The sequence below is a fragment of the Eulemur rufifrons genome, chromosome 7 (genome assembly GCF_041146395.1).
Source record: "Eulemur rufifrons isolate Redbay chromosome 7, OSU_ERuf_1, whole genome shotgun sequence".
In the NCBI taxonomy this organism is placed as follows: domain Eukaryota; kingdom Metazoa; phylum Chordata; class Mammalia; order Primates; family Lemuridae; genus Eulemur; species Eulemur rufifrons.
In genome coordinates this window covers 16165015-16180418 of record NC_090989.1, presented here as the reverse complement: position 1 = coordinate 16180418, position 15404 = coordinate 16165015, and positions in this window count along the sequence as shown.

Sequence of the window (15404 nt, the reverse complement as noted above, 5' to 3'; positions counted from 1 at the left end):
CCAAGTGTTTAAGTTTGAAGAGTTTATTGTTCAGGATTATTGTATTAGCAAACCATGGCATTAACCTCTGGGATGAAGAGTAAGAAAAAAATAATAAAATCACTCTACATAGGCTCAAAGGAGACTTTTGTTGAAGAGGTGGGTTTCCCCATGGTCTTTGAAGTGGGCGAGCCGAGTGCTTGTTAATTCCAGGGGCCTCATGATGAGTGAACTGTAGGAGAGATTGTTGATGGATTTGAAATCCTACAGTGGTTGTTTTGTCCCTTGCTTTGAGAAGGTTGGTGATAATTAAACTCCTTTTTCCAACAGAGTCTTTGTTCCTAACCCAACTATCCTATTTAAAGAGGAGCCAAGTAGTATAGGCATTTTTTGATGACACGAAAACTGACTCTCCCTTATCTTTCTCCATGGTTATTTGCCAAAATGTGTATATTTGTAGTTGAAATTATTTCCTGAGAAGTGACAAAGTCTGTGGAGTGTGTGTGTGTGTGCGTGTGTGTTTATGGATGTGCTTCAAGAGGGCTCAAACTTCACCTTCTCAAGATCACTTAGTTTAAAATGTATTTTTGCCTCTTTGTTATTTATCAGTATGAGATAGCTGACCGATTTAAGTGCTGAACTTATGCAAGGTTGGCATGTCCACCTTTGATACTTAACAGACCCGAACTAAACAAAGCATCTCCAGTTTGAGTCATTTTAAATATTTGGTAACTTTTTAACTCCATGTAAACTTTCTGGTTAAACCTTATTTCAAATAGTGAAAGAATTATAGCCCGAATATAGTGCCTGGCTCATGACAGTATCTCAGCAAATATTTTTGATTGATAATCCTAAAAGGGAGGAGGACATTTGCTGTTAGAGGACTAACAGACTTAAATAGAATATGTAACATAATTTTAAATCTGAACCAAATAATAATACTAAAGTTGGGGTTATCTCTGTGCTGCCTATCTTTTTAGCTGCCTCTTCCTTTTAACTTCTGCTATCCTTTTTTTCTTATTTTTCTCTTTAACAACCAGGACCAGATTTGTGAATATCCAGTTTTGCTGTAGATGCGATCATCACTTTGAACTTTCTAACTCTTCAAAACAAGCTATAACACATTAATAGGGTTAGATATTTTCGATGTCCTCAGTAGTTTATTAAAATGTTTTCATATCTTGATAACATGTAAAATGTTTTTGCATCACCAATTTTTTTGTATATGTTCCTCTTTCTCCATTATATTTGTATTGAAATTTTAATTTTAAAATATATAACAAAATTTTAAATCACTAACATCTTTAATAACATGTAATTTTGAACGTAAAAAAACTAGAGTTTTATAGAAAAGTCATTTATTTTATTAAATATGTGTTCCACTTGTGTTCCAAGGTGTTCCACTTGTGGAATAATGTGGTTGCAATAACCCTGGATTGAGCTAGCACTTATGTTTGGCATTTTGGGCATAGATCAATTGATTAGAGATATATTGATATGTCAATAAAAATATGACAGATGGGAAAAAGTTTTGCTCCTCAGTGTTTGTAAGTGCCAAAACACACACTGATTTTACACTGTGAGACAAGGATTGATGTGAGTTTGTCTAAACGCTTGAATGTGAAAGTATTGCTTCTATAAGATAAAAACAAAGCATCTTGGATTTACTAGTGTGTACAAGGAACCAATTATATTATTTCTCTCTTTGTCTTACTAAATAAACTCTCTAACAGAATATACCACTCCTGTCACTTGCATGGTCAGCTATAAATACCTATGTTTTGGCCTTAAATAAACTGCATTAATATTAGTGGAATAGGTTTTTGGCCATCCATATTCAAGTTCCGAATAGATGGTCTAGCAATTGCTTTTACAATGGTGTGAATGAGGGTACATGTGAGTTTTGGGGGAAGTTTTGCAACTATATTTTTTTTATTTAATAGAAGACTGTGGATATTATATAAAATTATGTATCTGGAACGTATTTTGGAAACTATAAAGCTATCTGTATTCATAATCATCTATAGACAATTTAATATGGGCATTCAGGCCCTGCAAACTTCTTATGATAAATATACATGAGCCTGGGGATTTTATGTGTTTTCACCTTCCTAGTTTCTGTGGACTATCATTCCTCACGCCAAAAGATGAAATTACCCATGATTTAAGATCTTGCCAAAGTGATCCCCAGTAATGACATTTGCATTCTTTTAACTTGGAAAGATCAAAGCAACAGAGATACAGACCCCTGTACAATCGGCTGCATATGTTGAAAGATAATGTTCTGCAGGCCAGTAACACATCTCTCCAGGCTGAATTATGGGGAGGAGGTGGGGAAAAGAGAATGAAACTTACTGTAAGTTGAATAGTGGAAAAATATAGTAAATTCCATAAAGCAGACAAGTGCTGGAGAACCTGCTCTTCTTATATGGAATAGCACTGGAGCAACAGAAGGAAAGAACATATTTGCCTTATATGGAAAAATATCCCCCTGATGAGTTTGAGAGTCTAATAAAAATTGAATAGCTTTCAGAGGGAAAATCCTATTTATTCTCAAGTGCTTTGTCCTTAATACCCATTATTTTTAGAACTTTAAATAAAAATGAAAAAATATAGACAATTGAAATGTAAGCATAATATTTTTAAATTAAAATCTATAATTTTCCCACCTATAATGCTGCCTTACAAGTTTTTTTGCTTTCAAAATTTGTCTCACTCAATAACTGGCTTATGTCTAAGACACTAAAAACAATGATAAGGAAAGAATAATTGTTCAATGCCTGATTTTCTCTGAAAATTTTGATGAATTTCAACAGAAGCTATTGTAAAATTGACTGATGTGTTTGGGGATATTGAAGTATAAGTAATACTTTAATATGAATTCTTTTGACTTATCACTCATTGGTAGTTACACAAGCTTAGCATTTTCTTTCTCAAATAAAATTAGGGCATGTGGATTAATTTGAACTATAGTTAATGTGTAATTTGCAAAAATAGTTTGTTATGACTCTAAAGCCAATAATTGTATTTGCCCTACATATATAACCAACTATTGAAAGACAAATGTAGCATTATTCATGTTTTAATAGAGTCTGAACTTTCAACTTAATATCAGAAAATTTCTCAAAATAGTGATCCCCTGAAAATAGTGATCCCTAGTAAATATTGTTTTATTGTGCTTTTTATTATATTTCTAAATCTTTGAAGGAAAAGGCAAATTACCAGCAGTTTAGGATTTAGAACCTCAGTTATAAGTTTTCCCATACGTAACATTGAAAGTAGTAATATATTTTTGAACAATGAAAATTATTTCGTCATTTTATATTATGTGTTAGATCCTTGTATATATGTATATCCTTTAATATATTAAAATATATTAACAAGAGATTCTAAGGTAGAAAAATTGTCTGAGTAAGGCTAGAAGAAATGAACAGGGGTTGATGTGGTATTCTAGGGCTAAGAATTGCAAGAAGCCATTAGCATGTATTGGGCTAATGGGACAAAGAGAGGGACTGATTAGTAGCATCCATAGTAATTAGCCATAGTCAGAGCTGCTTGACAGAGGCTCTGACATTCAGTGAATGGGTCCAGTCAATATGTGATAACTCAGCAGACAGAGCAAGGAGAAGAAATGCCCAAACTTACTGTCCTCTGCTTAGATTAGAAAGGAAGAAGGAAAACTCTTCCTTCTGTCTATTTGAAGAAGACATAGTATTATACATAGACAATACTAAAGAATCCGCTAAAACATTTTTAGAACTAAGAAATGAGTTGAACAAGATTTCAGGACACAAGATCAATATTAAAAAAAATGATTGTATTTATGTATATTTAAAATGAACAATTCAAGGATGATGTTAAAAAATAATTCAATTTAAAATAGTATCAAAAAGTAAAATACTTAAGAATACATTTAAAGAGAGAAATACAAAATGTATAATCTGAAAACTCTTCCTTCCTGTTGAAGGAAGCTAAGAAAGATCTAAATAAATGGAAAGAAACCCCGTGTCCATGGGCCTATGCATTAATATTGCTAAGATGACAATACTTTCCAAAATTATGTACATATTCAGAGCAATCCCTAACAAAATCCTAGATGGTTTCTTTGCAGAGATTGACAAGATGATCCTTAATTTTATATGGAAATTCAGGGGATCCAGAAAAGCCAAAACAATCTTGAAAAAGAAGAATAAATTTGGAGGACTCACACTTCCTGATTTCAAAACTTACTACAATGCTGCCATAATTAAACAATGTTGTACTTGTATAATGATATGTATTTGGGAGTACAGACAGAAAACTTCATATTTATGGTCAACTTATTTTCCACGAGGGTGCCAAAACAATTCAGTGGGGGAAAGAATAGTCTTTTCAGCAAGGCTGGGGCAGCTGAAAATCCACAAAAGAATGAGGCTGAATGGCTGCCTCCTTCGTACCACACACAAAAATTAACTCAATAAGGATCAAAGACCTAAATGTAACAGCTAATATCATAACATTCTTAGAAAAGAATACAGGTGTACAATTTTGTAATCTAGAATTAGGCAATGCTCTCTTAAATATGACACCAAAATCATAAGCAACAAAAGAAATGAATAGAAAAATAGACTTCAAAATTAAAACCTGTGTGTTTCAAATGACACTATCATGAAAATTAAAAGAAGTCTCCAGAACAGGAGAAAAAAACATTTCCAAATCAAATATCGGATGAGGGATATGTACTATTTTACAATCCAGTAATAAAAATATAACCCACTTAAAAATGGGAAAAGAATTAGAAAAGATATTTTTCCGAAGAAGATATACAAATAGCCAATAAATAAATTAAAAGATGCTCAACATTATTAGCCATCAGCAAAATGCAAATCAAAACAATGATGAGATATCACTTTGTAATCATAAGGATAGTTCTAATAAAAAAGACAGACAACAAGTGCAGCAAGGATGTGGATAAGTCAGAACCCTATATGCTTCCAGTGGAAATGTAAAATAGTGCAAGCTATTTTGGAAAAAAACAGTCTGTCAGTGTCTCAAAAGTTTAAACATATAGTTATCATATGGTCCGTCAATTCCACACTTAAGCACATAACCTAGGAGAAGTGAAAATATATGTTCACAAAATTACTTACATACAAATGTCCATGGTAACATAATTCATGACAACCAAAAAGTAGAAACAACCCAAATTTCTACCACATTGCATTCAACTGGTGAATGTGTAAATGTAATGTTGTATATCCATATAGTGAAATATTATTTGGCAAGAAAATGTAATGAAATACTGTACATGCTACAACAGAAACCTTAACAATATTACACTAAGTGAAGAAAGCAACTCAGAAAATATCACATATTGTTTGGTTCCATTTAGACAAAAAATGTCTGGAATAGGCAAATTTATAAAGGCAGAAAATAGTTTGGTAATTTCCTAGGTCCAGTGGGGATAGGAGGAAAGAGGGGGAGTGCTACCATTTAAAGTGTACAAGATTTGTTTGGTGGCAATGAAAGTATTCTAAAGTGGTGATTCTGTTTACATAGCTCTGTGACTATATTAAAAAACAGAGAATTGTACATTTTAAATATATAAATTCTATGGTACGTGAGTTATATCTCAATAAAGCTGCTTTTAAAAAGCTCATGATCATTACACCAAAAGTAACAAAAAGAGAGCTCTTTTTATCACACTTACAATCTGGCCACCAAGACAACCTAGTACCTCATCCCACCCCCATCTAAATCCCTTGTAGTGTCCTAGACTCAAGGTGCTTCTAAATTCCAATGAGTTTCAAATCAATGGTTGAGACAATTGAAAACAGTCAGAGAACACTATTTTGAGACCCCTTTGATGTTTGCAGTAACCTTCACGCCTATAATCTTCCACACATGCTAAGAGACTGTCACCCAATAATAAGTTGCATGAAATCATTGATCTAAGTAGCCATGTCTTATCTTTCCCACTCAATATTAACCCCACAGACGGCAGGAACTATGTACCTGCCACTATGATATACACATAGTATGTGCTCAATAAATACCTAAGGAATAAACAATGAATAAATAGAGGAAAGCATAAACGTGAGTAGTGGATAACATAAACTGTTAGAAGAAGCCCACTCTTTCACTATGAACAGCATGACATTAGCAATGATAATTAGTCAGTTGATTTTCAATGCCAATTTGGTGGTTTAGCAAAGTCCCTGAATTAGATTACTAAGGGTGTTACTGACTTTTAAAGAAGTACAATCTATCTGTTGCTGTTCTCATGCTAGAATAACTTAACATCCACAAATAATTCTAAAATGTGAGTATCCTTAAAAACAAAGCTTTGCTCCTTTTTTCTATTGAAAAATGCCATCTACGCTTGAAATTTGTGACATTTCTAAAATGTATTAGCTATATTTCTTGAACATGTTCAAAATTAATACATTTGGTTATAATAATTCTTGAAACTATTTTAGATAAAATAAGGATAGAGGTATTTATTGTTTTTATGTGATTGACTTTCTTCTTGCCTTGTTTCAACAAAAGCATGTGTAAAGTCTTTAAAGGAATATATTAATGAGACTTGTGAACATAGTAAGGAATCAGAAGAGTGGGAGATTTACCTGTTGAAATGGCCCTGTTGACCAGGCCCAGTGGCTCATGCCTACAATCCCTCACTTTGGCAGGTCAAGGCAGGTGGATAGCTTGAGGCCAGGAGTCAGGGCAACATAGAGAGACCATCTCTCTACAAAAAATGTAAAAATTGTCCAGGCATGGTGATGCACACCTGTAGTCTCAGCTACTCAAGAGGCTGAGACAGAAAGATCACTTCACCCCAGGAGTTCCAGGCTGCATTGAGCTATGATTGCACCACTGTACTACAGCCTGGGTGACAGAGTGAGACCCTGTCTCTAAAAAATAAAAATAAAAAAATGAAAAATGAATAAGTAAATATAAAATAGGTCTGTCATTTGACTAAATTGGAGTACATTCTTTGATTATAAAGGCTTTTTCTCAGGTGGTATCATTCCAAATTCATTTGTATTAGCTTTTCTTCTCTTTCAGTGACAGCTAAGCTCCATTTAAATTGGCTCTTCCCTTTTTTAGATTCGCTGCAAAATGAGGATATCCTATCTCAGGCTGTGATGGGCTGAGATCTGAGTTTTCTGCCTGGTGACTCTTTCTGAATCTGTTAGAAAAGCTTCCCATCATTTCCCTAACCAGCAAATGAGCTAGATCCATGTACCGCAATTTCTGAGGCAGGTGCACCCTCCCAGACAAAAAGCCCATTGAAATGATCAATAATACTGTGAACAGAAACAGTCCCTTTCTCAAACTGGTCATGCTATTGTTCCTTTTCTCTTCTACCTATAAATTGTCAGTTTTCAGCGGTCATTCCTGCTCGTCCCATTTTCCCTACATTTACACACACACACACACACACACACACACAAAAATTTGTTTTGATTTCTTTCTTAAAAATCACTTAGATTGCTGCCATATTTTACTATCAAAATAATGAATAATGCTTTGATAAACACACATGTAATTTCATCTCTCTGTATGTGTATAAAAATCCTTATAGAATAGAATCCTAGAAGTGTAAATTTGGGGGCAAAGAAAGAACTTAGCATTAATTTTAATGAATACTGCTAAATCACCCCTTCTCCTGCCAAGAGCTTTAACAATCTGCAATTCCACTATAACTGACATGATTTTTTTATGTATTTTTTTATATCATGGACAGTACCTGGTATTAGGCCTTTCAGTGTTTTCAATTCAATGGATGGAAAATATTTTATTGTTACAGTAATTTCCATGATTATTTGAATTTGAATATTTTTATATATTTGTTGGTTATTCATAGTTATTGTGTTTATATATTTTGCCTTTTTTGTTTTGATGTATCTGTTTGGAAAATTTTTATGTACTATTTATGTTGATATATTATCCCATATATTTTACAAACGTTTTTACCTTGGTACCTTTCTGACATTTTTATTCATGAAGCTATTTTTCAGGCATATGTTATAGCTTTTATTACTATATCATTTAATGTAGTTTCTTTAATATCTAATAAATTGTTAATATATAAGGAAGATTCAAGTTTAAATGCATGTCTAATCACCTTGCTCATTTCTTGTTCTAATAGTATTCCAGTTTATTCTCTTTAATTATCTTGAGTTTTATTAAAATTTCTTGAATTTTTTGTATTAGTAGTTCTCAAATAAGCCAGATTGCTTGAGAAAGCGTAGATCACTAGAAAAAAAAGTTCCAGGACATGGTGATGCTGCTAGTCCATAGACCATACTTTAAAAATTATACTTTAATGTAATATTTACTCATTCTAAAAATAATGAGTGTTTTATTGTCAGAATTAGCTAAGAATACAGTATATTATTATAAAGTAAATGGCAGTGATAGGAGGTGTCCATATTTTATTACTCATTATAATGGAAATTTTTCTATTCTATTATTCACTTTTCTGGTAGGGTTCCACTGGTGGTAGTTCATCTTCCTTCTCTCCTTAGTATGCTAAAATGGTTATTTAGGTCTCTATTAAGCATAATGTTTGCAGTGGGTTTCTATTAGTGGCTTATATTGATAGTAACAGAGTTAAAATATCTTATTTTTTAGTTTATTTTTTAGTTTATTAAGAAGTTTGTTTTATTAGGAATGGAGAAAAATTATACCACATTATTTTGAAATTTAATAGTATAATTGCATTATTTTTTCTTTTAATGGTTTATGTGATGAAGTACTACAATGGATTTAATAAGGTTGAGACATCCTTGTATTAATGGAAACAATCTTGATGGGTCATGATTTTCTTAATATTATTCTGGTATCTAATTTATACTTGATTCTGTTTGGTTCAAAACTGAAGAGTCTGAAAAATTACCTTGCAAGCTAACAAATTAGTATGCCACAGTTATATATATATATATATGTATATGCATATGTATATATGTATTTATGTGTATATATATATGTTTGTATGCATATATATAATTACCATAATTAGAAGTGTGTTTTGGTTTAAGGAAAAGATTATTGAAGAAAAGATAACAGTACAGAGCAGCTTGTACTGTTTCCCATGCTACCTCAAGGAAATAGAGTGGAATCCAGATGTTACCCATTCATGGAGTGAGGTTTGCACCACAGGAGAGGAACCTTCAAGTTATGAAAATTGGCATGTATATAGAAGCTACTAGCATAACTGCCCATTCTATCCTTCCTGAGGAAGAGAGAGAAAACTTTTTTTCCAAAATTACTCATAATAACTAAAAAAAAAAAATTAAAAGAGAAAGAGTTAAAAAAATTAAACAAATTGTCTTCGGAAGTTGAGACAAGGATCACTGCTTTATTAAATCCTTCTGTCTCTTTAGAAGTATCTATCTTTAATTAGCAAGGATTATTTGCTATTTAGTGATCCTTTAACATAGGTGCTAGTACTCTTGGCTTAGAAAACTCTGACCATGTGGAAGCATGGGATTATTCATGGGACACTGTCTCTTAGCAGTTCCCAAAGATTGTCAAACTGTTGACTCATCAGGGTTCTCTAGAGAAACTAATGAAAAATATGAAATTCGTCTGAAGGTTCTTGAACTGAAACACAATCATTGATTCTGGTTTAAGAATTCCTGTATTTTACTTCACGGATCTATTAATAAAACCTAAATGTAATGCTGTCCCACCTCCATTTTCAAAAGCACTTGCTATTTTCTGCTGACCTAATGAACTACGTACTGTGCACTGATTCAGATTACTTGGCTTGACATTTGGCATCATGACTCCAATTATACTTCCAATACGATTTCCCAGTAAAGCTATTTTTCTAACCACCCTGGTTCACCTCATTCTGACACTCTGCTTTTGTTCATCCTTTTTCTTCTTTTCCACTCATACCTATTAAAATTCTTCTTAACTCACTCACTCTTACATAAAACCATTCTTAGTAGCTCATAGTAGCTCCAATTAGAATAGGGCCCTAATTATTTGGGGCATCTATTGAAACATGTTTGCATCCCTTTTACAAAATTTAATATACTGTCTTGGATTGTAGTTTCTTTCATGCCTCTCACCTCCAATAAATTACAATCCTCTTGAAGAAACGCTCCGTCTTTTAAATTCAGTCTTATTTCTTAAAGTGTTTAGAAAGATAACTTGGTCACTGCTAGAGATTATTAATAATAAGCTTCTAAGGCATTATAAAAATGTTATGACATTATACCAATCACATGGTACTCACTTTCTCTCTTTACTCAAGATTTACTTTCTCTGAAGAAATCTGAATGTGGACCAACGTTGACGGCACACATCATGAGATACTGTGCTGGACAAGTGTGTACATCAAAGCTGATGTTTATACAGTGTATTTATGGTTTTGGGGTTATGGGAACTATGTTGATGTTGGAATAAACAGAGTTGGTAGAATGGCAATCCCACTCTATTTATAGGCAATCTATACCATGGTTAGTAGGTTACTATACAAATGCCAAGCTTGGGTGTTTTGTAGTTTCAGTGTTTGTTACATGAGTTACATCAAAGGTTTGGCATAGGTACCCATCTAGTGGCTCCATAGTGAATAATTAATTGGGTGGGGCAGAACATTGTGGATGCTGTGATTACTGCAACCCATGCTTTGCTTTATTTAGAAATTCTAATATTTCCAATATGTAAGCCAAGTATTTTGGCTTTAAGGAAATACAACTTCAGCTTTAATATTTGCCTTTGTTTTCCTTCTAAAAGTTTATTGAGTTTCTTTTCCTCTTTTACATCTTTTTCTTCTCATTCAGGTACTTACCCTTTCTATTTCTAGGATTGTATCTCCTTCTGCTTATTCTCTGCATCATTCTGTTCTTTCATAAGGATTTGTAGCTAATCTGACCCCTTTACATCCCAGCTGATTCCTCTTACATGTTCTCTGTAGCATCCCTTTTTTTGATTTCCATGCCTTTCATGTTTCCTCTAGCTTTTCCAGTATCAGTTTAGCTCTATGTTGAGTGCATACTATATGCCAGAAATTTAGCTAACTGTTGAGAAAACAGGAGTAAAAAGTGAAAGTTACATACCCTGTTATAGAGCAGCTGACCATCTAATAAACATATCCACACAACAAGGTTCAAATAAACAAAAAGGGAGAGATCTATAGAAAAACAAATCTAGAGGCTCAGAGAAAGGCTCCTTGAGAAAGGAAAGTGGCATATAAATGTGATAACTTCATAGTGTTGACTTGGAGAAAAGAAGAAACAGGAAATTATAATTTTGAAAGTGAAAAATGAAAGATATTCATACTAATTACTTGAAGCATCTACCATGCTAACTCATACAGAAAAGTTGAAGCAAAAATTTTCTTGTGAAAAATACTTTCAGGATACTTACGATAAATCACTCATATCTGTGGCTCAAATTAACAGCTTCTCTGAATCCATCGTTTTTGCTATAATTTTTGTAGGTTCCTCCCATCCTGACTCCAGGCTTGGCCATGAGACTTCCTTTGGCCAATAGGATGTTAGTAATTGTGATATAAGCAGAGCATTGAAAAAGTATGCAGCAGTTCCCAACCTTTTTGGCACCAGGGACCATTTTCATGGAAGACAATGTTTCCACAGACAGGAGAGTGGGGGATAGTTTCAGGATGATTCAAGCACATTACATTTATTGTACACTTTATTTCTATTGTTATTACATTGTACTATATAATGAAATAATTATACAACTCATCCTAGGTTGGGGACCCCTACTTTACAGCATCTGTTCTTTTTCTTAGACCCCTGCTATTGCTGGAAGATCAAGCCCAGGTTAGTCGGCTGGAGGCTGAGAGACCACAAGAGGGAGATCCCAGTCATGCTAATCAAGGTCATTCTAAACAGCCAGCTCTTGGCCAGTCTACCAGCTGACCTCGATGAAGGAGCAAATCCAGAAGAGACTGACCAAGACTGGCCCGGATTAGTAGAACCAGCCTGCCAACTTTAGATTTGTGAAAAACGAGAAACTCATATTGTTTTAGCCACTAAATTTCAGGGTGGTTTTTTTACAAGGCATTACTAAATAATGAAATAATATTAAAAACCACAGCCTTGTCTATATTAGCATCCATACTGGATCAGACTGGTAGTATTCTTTGAATGAGGCATCATTTCCCACCTCCTTGATACTTTTTGATGTCAGTGTTACTTACTGAGTTCTATATAGGACATTCACCTCAGCTTTCTTTTGCAATGTAGTATAAAAGATTTTCTTTCAACTGGTGTGTTGAATATGGCCTTGGCACTCTTTAATTAGATCTCTTTATTGGAGCTTTTAAATTAATTTTATAATTTGATAGTAAAGAGTTTAGAATTAGGATCATATTTTCTTATTATTTTTCAAGGCTGTGTACAACAAAATATTAATCATAACTGATTAGTAACTTTATCATGTCATCATCTACTAACAATTTTAGACTATCCAAAATTGAAACCAAAAGAACTGCATTGAAAATTTTTATCGGCAATTGTGAATACTGGAGGCCTATAAGAATCTCATGTGTTACATGTGCTTGGGTTCAGCTTAGATACATCAAACCATTTGGTTATGAATGAGTTTTCTATGAATTTTGTGTTTATACTAGTTTTGATTTTGGCTGCAGAGGGTCTGATTTAAAATGGTACTATGGGTTATTTTCAGTGGTATTAGGATTCCCTTACGAGATTTTTCTGCACTAGAAACTAAACCAGTCAGAAGAACACTCGTGTGGTTTTGGTGCTAGATTTCAGTTAGGGACTGCAGAGCTGCTCTTGAACTTAAGGGTTCTATAAGACAGCTTTCAGTGTTGTACTAGTAAAAATTGCATGTCTAAGAAGTGCAGATCTTTTTAATACAGTATTTCAAAGATTCTTTGTCATAAAGAGAATACTGCATACCTACTATCTAAATAGTCTCTTGTAAAAAAAAGTCTTCCCTTCTATTTAGAAAGTATGACTAAGAGATATGTTAGAGTGTTTCTCATTGTCTTTGAACACATACTTTCTCTTTTCTTATTCTATTGCAACCTCTCTCTTCTCTGTCCCTTTTTAGGGGGTGAGATGAGGGAGGAAAAGGAAGTTTCTATTTAAATAAACAAACTCTAGTGGTTTCCTGAGTATGTCACATGGTAGATGTCTGTGCTAAAACATTGTGTCCTAATTATTAATAACATTACATTCGTATGAATATTGTGTTAAATAAATTCATTTTGTATATCCTTTAAAAAATTGACTTTAGAAGTCTACTTCTGTTAGGAGATTTTGGAATTGTGTGGGAAAAATTGGAATTTCATTAGCAACACATATTCAACTCAGATGACTATTTCAGGTGCTCTACATAACAAAGATGACCCAGGAGAGACATGATCTCTCAGTGTGCTTTATGTGATTCATATGAAATTCAACCTTTTTGGAGTTTGAGTTCTTAGCAAAATACCACTTCCTGTTTTTGAGGAAAAAAATGGCATAAAAAGTCATATAAAAAGACTCATAAGGCCCTTGGACATCAAATAACTCTTACAAAACAACATTTTAATGAATTAAGTGTAAATGAATCAGAAACATGTGGGTTGAATTTCCCTTGAAATACCCATGGGCTTAAAAATTAAGGGGGGAAAAAGTATTGCTTGGCAAAGACTCATATGCATTTTATTGAGCTCAAGCCTTTTGAAAAAAAAAGGAAAAGAAAGCAGCCTTAATTTGGTTGAGTGAATTAAAAAAACACTGCTGTAGCCTTTATTTATTTATTTATTTATTTCTTAATTCTACAAGTCAGATTGTGGGTCTAATTATGTTTCTTTTTGGGTGCCAGATTCACTGATATTAAACCATTTTTCAAGGACAGTAACGTTTTGATTAACCAGAACCCTCAAGAAATGGTTGTCTTTCCAGGGCAGAAGTAAAGAACTAAAAACTATGGTTCAAATAAAGTTCATTAGAGCGGAGGTAAAGAAAACATGGTGATCATTCAGTTCACTAACCAAGAAGATCCAAAATTCAAAGGAATAGTGGGCCCGGTTAGCTAACCGCTGAACAAAAGGCTAGAAAAACAGTCATTCAAGGGCCAGAGCTCAGAAGATAAGACAAGCTGAAATAAGTAGAAAAATCTGTGTGCTAAGAAGAAAGTCTTGGATAAAAGAAAATGGCTGATGGAAGAAAAATAAAAATTGCAAAGCCTGCAAAACTTAGGGTGGAAGGTAGAAATGGCCAAAATGCAGCAGGAACATAGGGGTTGGAAAACTTCTAGAGATAGGAAAAGCAGGACAAATTAGAATATGCAGAGCCATATTGTGACTACAGATTCTAATATGGGTATGAATGTGAGTTATTGGCCCTACCAACTTCCACAGAGTAGAAGCAATACTATTCATTGTACCTGTAAACTGATTAGGTTAGGGTGCCTTAAAATACATGTAAATGTACGCAAGATTATTTACCACATGATTATTTGCATAGATGCATTTATATTGAAATATATTCAGGTTTTTGGTGGCATGAACAATTTGAATCAAGACAGCCCTGGAGACCTAGATTCCTGATAGAGAACAATCTATAATCGGGAGAGTAAAGATGCCATATACTGAAGAGAAGGTTGGTGGGATCACACTTTTCAGCTTCGAATAAAAAGAAATTCATGTTCTCTTTGTAGGTGCTCTAGGTCAACTGAGCTAAATGTTTGGCTTTTTTGAGAAACTTTTCCCCCAAACTCTTAGGTCAATAAACAGCTTCTTTTGTGAAGCAGAGTTTAGTCCAATATAAGTCTTTGCAAAAATTATCTTTTTATTTCTGGGAAATGCTAATAACTGATGATACACTATTGATCTAAATGTTACCTATTGATGACTCCTATGCACAAAAACTTATTCAGATTATATAGAAAATACATTTATTGAGAAAGTTAACCTTATTATTTAAATAACATTTGTATAAGCATAGATTTTTAGTTAAAAGCCAAAAATGAAGATCTAACCGGAAACTGCTGTGATATTGTGCTTACTAATGGTAACAATGCTTTCCCTAAAGAATCAATTGTAAAGAGAAAAAATTACTAAAATAACAACAACAATAAATTAGCATACATTTTTGGAATAGTAAACCATATTTTGTCTTTATACCTCCTTGAATGAAAATAAAAATAACAAAAAAGACAAGCTGATATAGAAAATGGATTCACACATGATACAAACTCATAGAGCACATAAGTGCCCAAGACATAGCTGATGATATTAAAAAGGGCATGACTAATGGAACTCAGATCTAGTTATTGGGTAATAATAGTCTTAAATGCAGATTTTACATTTTGTCCAGAAAAACAAGCAGTTTTTTTGTCTTTCTTTTACATTAATGTTTAAGAGGTACAGAGGCAAAAAAAAAAAAAAAAAAAAGGTCATTTCAGGAATTTTTCAAGCTTCTTCAGGTTTCATCAGCAGAGAA